Raw genomic sequence first — 8,077 nt, 5'->3', positions numbered from 1 at the left:
AAGCAGTGGTATCAACGCAGAGTACTAGAGAGAGAGAGAGAGGAGAGGAGAGAGGAGAGAGGAGAGAGAGAGAGAGAGAGAGAGAGAGAGAGGAGAGAAGAGAGAGAGAGAGAGGAGAGAGAGAGAGAGACTTAGGTTAATAGAATTTAAAAAATAGATTTTTTATGTTTGTGTGTGTGTGTGTGTGTGTGTGTGTGTGATGTGTGTGTGTGTGTGTCTGAGCGAGCGCTCTCTCTTTCTCTCTCTCTCGAAATTAAGATTATTAATCTATATAATTTATTTTAGAATCACAGCAGCGATGAAATTAATGATGAAAATAATATATTAAAATCCAAAATTCAAAATTTGCAACGGCAACTGGCTCATGCTTTGGCGAAACAACTTATACAGCCTGCAGTGGTGGCTGCTGAGAACCTACAACCTGCAGTGGTGGCTCCTGAGAATCCACAACCACACTGCAGGCTGCTGACAATCTACAGCCACCATTGCAGGCTACTGACAATCCACAGCCTGCAGAAGAGGAAACATTTCAAAGTAAATATAATATAATAAATAATAATAAATAAAAATATATATCAATATGTAAGATGTGATTTGCCCAGTCGAATTTTTAAAACAAGGTTTAAGATTTTATTGACCAACACTGACTAAGACTAATTCTTATATTATAAGACTTTATTTGGGAATAATCTCAATTCGAGATTTATTTTCCCGACTCCCCTCTAATTTATTGAGATTATTCCCAAATAAAGTCTTATAATATAAGAATTAGTCTTAGTCAGTGTTGGTCAATAAAATCTTAAACCTTGTTTAAAAATTCGACTGGCAAAATCACATCTTACATATTGTTATTTACACACCTGGACCTAATAATGGTGTTGATTGAAAATTGTTTATCAAGGCAGAGAAAAAGTATAGAATCGAAGGGTCTGAATAGCTCAGTTGGTGAGAGCAGTCGCCCGGCAAGCGAAAGGTCTCGGGTTCGATTCCCGATTCAGCGACTTTCGGATCTATATTTTTCTCGCCTATAATTTTATAGGGGGGTTAGAGGGGAGTCGGGAAATAAATCTCGAATTGAGATTATTCCCAAATAAAGTCTTATAATATAAGAATTAGTCTTAGTCAGTGTTGGTCAATAAAATCTTAAACCTTGTTTAAAAATATATATATAAATAAAATAATATAATTAAATATACATAAATTTTATATATTTATATATTTTTTAATATTTTTTTTCAGCAAAATACAACACTCATCGATGGGCTGAGAGCAGGAAGACGTCGAGAACGTGGACGCAGATTTGGCCGCGGACGCGAACGTGGCCGCGGCAATAAAAACCATTATAAATTATATTAATGTTTATATACATGTAGATAATATATTCTATATATAAACATAAATATACCGTTCGTCTCTCTTACTCTCTCACCCATTATTCTCTCTCTCTCTCTCTCTCTCTCTCTCTCTCTCCTCTCTCTCTCTCTCTCTCTCTCTCTCTCTCTCTCTCTCTCTCTCTCTCTCTCTCTCTCTCTCCTCTCTCTCTCTCTCTCCCTCCTCTCTCTCTCTCTCTCTATCTATCTATCTAGCTATCTATCTATCTATTTATCTCTTTAAAAAACTATCCATGATCTATCTAATAAATTAATAATAAAATTTTAAATACTTTTTAATAATTAATTAAATTTTATTAAAATTAATATTTGAATATTTATTTTTTATTAATCATTAAAATGTAGTTATGCACACACTATTAATCATTAGGTGTTGTATTTTGAGATAAAATAGACCTTTCTTGGTAATATTTTTTAATTTTTGACTGTAATCATTTAATAAATTTCTATACACATATATAAAATAAATACACATATATACTGGGTGTCTGACGTAAGGTGTCACACCGAAAATATACAAGTAGATCTCGTTAAACTGAGTCGAAAAGTCCTATACCATTTTGCAAACAACCACGTAAAATTTCGAGATATTAATTAAAAAAGATCGACCAACGAGCGCGCGAATTACGTCGGGACGGCCCGCTAAGCGGTGTACCGTGCCGTATCGCAACGCGCGCCTAGCATGCGGCGGGCCGCCCCGACGTAATTCGCGCGCTCGTTGGTCGATCTTTTTTAATTAATATCTCGAAATTTTACGTGGTTGTTTGCAAAATGGTATAGGACTTTTCGACTCAGTTTAACGAGATCTACTTGTATATTTTCGGTGTGACACCTTACGTCAGACACCCTGTAGAATATACACATATATAATTTGACTTTTATAAATAGATACTATAATATAAATTTGATATAAACATGATATAGTATATATAGATTTATCTTAAATCAAAATTTTTTTTATGCTTCTTATTCTTCTTTTCATCATCATTCTCTTTACGTTTTTTATTTTCTATTATTTGTTCGTCTTTAAATTTTTCCGTCTTATACCCTTCCTTCTTATATGCTTCTTCTTTTTCAAATTCTTCTAATGCATTTAATAATAAATAGTCAAGCCCATCTTCAAGTACTGCAATTTTTAAATTATAATTCTTAAGAATTTAGTACAATTAAATAAAATAAAATTAATTTTTATAAAATAACTAATTAATTATTTTTTAGTGTTTACCATTTTTAAATTCCTCAATTTCTCTATCTATTTCTCTTTGTTCGGTTATTTCATTAATCGTAATATTTTTTATTTTATCTCCATTATTTTCATTCAATATTATATTCTCACTTTCATTCGATTTATTTAAATTTTCAGCCATGATAATATTTTCTTTTTTAACCATTCTATTTATTTCACGAATGACATTTAACATCTGAAATCAGCAACTTATTTATATAGTCATTTATTAAATAACTCACGTCAAAAAATATAAACTATTATTACCCATAAGGTGTAATTTTTTAACGCTATTTGTATTTGTATCTATGTATTTATGTATGTATGAAAAAAATTTATAACTCATTCGAAAAGTAATCTGGGGTAAAAACTTTTCATGAAAGGTGTTTTATGAGATTTAACTTCCGTAACTTTAAAGATATCTTAATAATTGTGTATGCATATATCTAAATAATTGTGTATGAACACACACATTTTTCTTTAATTCCATTTTTCAATGTTTTGTAACATTCTAAACACATTTCTGTAGAAAGCAGTTAAAACATTTTTTTATAAGAAAACTAAGCTACATATATATTTAAAAAAAAAATTTTTTTTAATTAGTCATCTCCGATAGATTTGCGAAATTTTGGTACCAATTTCGTGAAAATCGGCTCATAAATGCGTATGCGCGTGGGTGGATGCGTGGGTGAACGCGTGGGTGGACGAAACTTAAAAAAAATACATAGCAACCTTTTTCGATAAATTTGCAAAATTTTGGTACCGATTTCGTGCAAATCGGTCCATAAATGCGCGCGAGCGTGGGTGGATGCGTGGGTGGGATAAAACTTATAAAAAAAACACCTAGTAGTCATCTCCGATAGATTTGCGAAATTTTGTTACCAATTTCGTGAAAATTCGGCCCATAAATGCGTATGCGCGTGGGTGGATGCGTTTGTGGACGCGTGGGTGGACGAAACTTAAAAAAAAATCACACAGCAACCTTTTCCGATAGATTTGCGAAATTTTGGAACCAATTTCGTGAAAATCGGCCCATAAATGCGTATGCGCGTGGGTGGATGCATGGGTGGGATGAAAATAAAAAAAACCACATAGCAGCCATCCCCGAAAAATTTGCAAAATTTAGGTACCAATTTCGTGAGAATCGGTCCATAAATATGGAAGTAGTTCGCGGTCAGACAGACAGACAGACCGACAGACAGACAGACAGACGGACGGCACTTATATATAGAGATATGTATGAAAATAAAATACTTGAATAACGCAAAAGTCTAATTAAGATTGTTACAATATGATACGTTTAAAATTATTAATAAAAAACGTAATAATACACAGAACTCTAAAATAAAATTTATTGTCTATTAATACGTATAATGGACGTACGCAAAGAAACAAAAAGTTATTAAAAGTAATAGAAGCTATTTATGAGGTACATATGTATTTTTACATAACAAAACTAATTATAAAACTGTGCAAGACTTGACGACTTTTATATACTTTTCTCAAATAATATTAATACATATGTATGAAAATAAAATACTTGAATAATGCAAAAATGTAATTAAGATTATTACATATGATACGTTTGAAATTATATAATAAAAGTTTAATAATACATAGAATCCTAAATATTAATTAAAACAGAATTCATTGTGTGTACATATAATACGTACAGTACGAAGAAACAAGGAATTATTAAAAGTAATAGAAACTGTACTATTCTTACTCTTTATTCTATACTCTATATCATAGCTGCCATCATATTGTGAGTTGTGAGTTTTAAAGACTTAAGGCTATTCTTCGTTAATGGCAAGCGGGTTCTCATCGTCTTGAGTAGTTGAAGTTTTATTTCTGTTATTATTATTAAAGCGATCTTTGTTTCTTACAAGCCATGCTTTTATAAAACTTATAATTTCTACATTTGTGCAATCATGAGCATTCTTATTGAGTCGTACGGCAGCTGCAAAATATTATCACAAATTATATTAAGTAAAAAGTTTTACAAATTTTAAATTGTATAATTATTATAATTATATTATTATAATTTAATAATTTTTAATTTACAGAAAATAGTAGATGCTACAGCTAAATCCTTGAAGACTTTTTTTTTTTGCTCCTTCCCAAGAGTAAATCATACCAACTTCGTTAGTAAATACATGATACATATCTCCTTAACGTTACTACCTCCAATACGACTTAAATGCTGTGACTGCCATAATAAAAAGATTATCATTTAATTTCTTTCAGTGAAAAATTGTGAAATGATGACTTAAATATTGAATAATTTTTAATATTAGTTTAATTATTTAAATTGAAACATTTTTATAATTAAATATATCGTACTTCAAAATTCTTACCAATAGTTTCTCATGTTCAGGGTCTGTTTTCTAATAGACTAAAGAATTTTCATTTACCGGAAATGATCGTGTGATATCTAGAATTTCCTCATGCGAAGTTAAATCTTGCGATTCATTTCTTTTACTTTTTAATAAAAGATTCATACTTTCATTAACATCGTCAATTTTTAAGCTAAGAATGTGTAAATTCTCTTAGAATTCGTTTCTGAAATTCTGAAATAAAAATATCGATTATAAATTATATAGCAACACACTTTCTTAAAAAATAATATACTTTATTTACGCATAGTATAGAAAGCTATTACAGAATACTCAATGTACACATATTGCAGAAAATGATTGTTCTGTAAAACTATTAATGGAACATTTTGACAGACCACTGATAAATAATTGTACATCTCCGGCCATGTCGGAATTGTGACGTCAGAGGCGAGAAAACACATGCTAAAAATTCTTAGATGCCATTTCTAAATAAAAAGATATTTTGATAACACAACATTTCAGATGGCTTTAGCACACTTTTAAAATATCTCGAAAACTATCTTTTTCTTTTTATAATCAGTCAACAGCAGTAAAATAACTATGATATGAAGCTGTAGTCCGTTTAGTCTTGCACATGTCTAGTCATTCCGCATGACAAAGTCTTATATCACGATCATTTTACAGTTGTTGATTGATTGCCACGGGAAAAGCATAGTTTTCGAGGTATTTTAAAAGTATGCTAAAGCCATCTAAAGTGGTATTGTATCGAAATATTTATTTATCTAAAAATGGCATCTAAGAATTCTCAACGTGATATTTCTCGCTTCTGATGTTACGATTCATGGTCATAACGAGTATCCAGGAATCTTAATAGGATATCAATAGCAAGATCATTTTTATTCTAAACTTTTTATTCTAAATATTTATCATTTTTACTTAATATTTAATATATAAAAAAAGAGAAAGATTCACTTAAAATATGGAATATCGAATTTATCAAAAGAAAATTAGTGATACTAACCATACAAAAAAATTTAATCTTATTTTCATTATTACATGTACATCTTACCATTACTCTGTTCAAAAGTCGCAGACTGATGTGATGTTGCAGATAGACTTTCAGACTTATTAGACGTAGTAACAGAGGTAGAAGCTTTTAACTGATTATTTTTATCAGTGACGTTATTCCCTGCAAAAAAATAAGTTGAACATTTTTTACATATTATTGGATATTTCTTTGAGACTTTTTAACTTTTGACACAGAAAAACAAAGTATTAATAAAATGTATTTAAAAAATATCTTTTTAAAGAAATCATCTTTGTACATCTTTGTATTTCGTTATTTCTGATTAAGGTAGGTTAAATATTTTTTTCCTGTACATAATATATGCCATGACCAAAACAAGATTAAAAAGTATTGATATAAAAAATTATGAATTATAAATATAAAAATAGGACAAGAGCCACAGCAAAGTGTTCGCGCAAAATTTTACTTTATTACTTGGTTAAACGTTTCTGCCTGATAGCAGACCTTCAGCAACATAAAAATTATAATAAAATTCTGCTGTAATTATATAAACTAATCGATAGATATTTATCAATTAATATCTATTATTGACAGAAACATTTGACTGTAATATTAATAAGTGACAGAATGATATAGTATTAATAAGATTAATGATTAATTTGACATACATTATGGCGACAATTATTAGTTTATAATTACGGCGTAGAATTTTATTATAATTTTTATGATACTAAAGGTCTGATATCAGACTACAACGTTTAACAAAGTTTTATATAATTTTAATTATTCAAATTAAAGCAAATTTATAATTAATTTATAATCAATTATGCTTTACCAATCGTTTCTTATGTTCAATATCAAGTCTTAAAAATCAAGTTTTCTAATAGAACTAAAGAGAATTCTCATTTACTGAAAATGTGATATCTAAAACATTCTCATGCAAAGATAAGTCCTACAACTCATTACTTTTACTTTTTAATAAAAGATTCATAGTTTCACTAACATCATCAATTTTTAGACTTTGTAATTCTTAAAGTAATAAAGTAAAAAAGAAAAATTTTGCATGAATACCTTGCTGTGAGTCTTGCCCTATTTTTATATTTTTTATTATTTAATTTTGGAGTTTTATATTAAAGTCTTTTTATATTTATTTTATTTTACAAAAAATTATTTATGAAATATTAAAATATAGAATTCTTGTCTTACAATTAAATATATGTATAATATTGTATGATTGTTGCTTATTATGTTACTTACCACTTAATTGATTTTTTTCAATTGGAATTGGAACAGGATATATTACATCATCCACGGAGGATACTTCCGTTTCAGAAGATAATTCATATTCATTTTCAGATTCGTTATGATGGCTTTTTTTCGTGCTTTTTCTACGTGTATATTTCCTTTTCAATTCTTCGTTATTAGAGGAGAGATTATTTGTTTTTAGCTTTATTGGCTTTTTTTGTGCTATTTTATAATTGTCTATAAAAACAAAATTAGAAACAATAAAAAATCGTCCATAAAAATTTTGTAAAATGTTAATTGTAATATGTTTTAATAATAATATGTTTAGCGTATTATGTAAACATTTTAGAAATATCTACATTTTATTATATAAAGTATTCTGTGAGAATATGTCAAAGTATATTTTACCATAACTGCCTAAAAGGCTTGCGTCATAGAGTACCCAGTCGGCTCCAGGAGATTGCTTTTTTTTTATAAAGTCTACTGTAATATGTTTTGCAGTGTCTTCAGGTGGCCAATAACATTGTGAATTTTTTTCATGTATCATATGTCAGGTACAGCTTCAACTGTGTCCTCATCATCAAATTTTACAACGAACTAGGTCATCTTAGATATTTTACAACTAAACTAATTATTTTATTATGTACATTCAAATATGTTTATAAATTTAGCAGTCTAATATTAATTTCAGCAATTTTTAATAATAACATAAACATTAAAAATCTAATAAATTCTAATTATTAATATTAATAATAATAGCAATGTTTAGTTATGGTTGAAATAATGATAAATTATAAAATTATAAATGTAATAATGGAAATGAAATTAATTTTTTTTTGTATGGTAGTAC

The 8,077-nt window shown here is 28.7% G+C and overlaps 1 non-coding gene and 1 pseudogene across 1 annotated transcript; one reads left to right on the top strand and one right to left on the bottom strand.

The window, feature by feature from the left end:
• Positions 1 to 927: 927 nt before the first annotated feature.
• Trnaa-ggc (transfer RNA alanine (anticodon GGC)) lies at positions 928 to 1,003 on the top strand. Its single transcript has one exon. It is a non-coding gene; the product is annotated as a tRNA-Ala (tRNA).
• Positions 1,004 to 4,409: 3,406 nt separating this feature from the next.
• LOC145945137 (uncharacterized) lies at positions 4,410 to 7,833 on the bottom strand (annotated as a pseudogene).
• Between the last annotated feature and the right edge of the window lie 244 nt (positions 7,834 to 8,077).

This window comes from Prenolepis imparis, unplaced genomic scaffold, assembly GCF_030444845.1.
Source record: "Prenolepis imparis isolate NDT839.2.m4 unplaced genomic scaffold, iyPreImpa1.0 SCAF_14, whole genome shotgun sequence".
NCBI lineage: Eukaryota > Metazoa > Arthropoda > Insecta > Hymenoptera > Formicidae > Prenolepis > Prenolepis imparis.
This window is presented reverse-complemented; position numbering and strand designations above follow the sequence as displayed.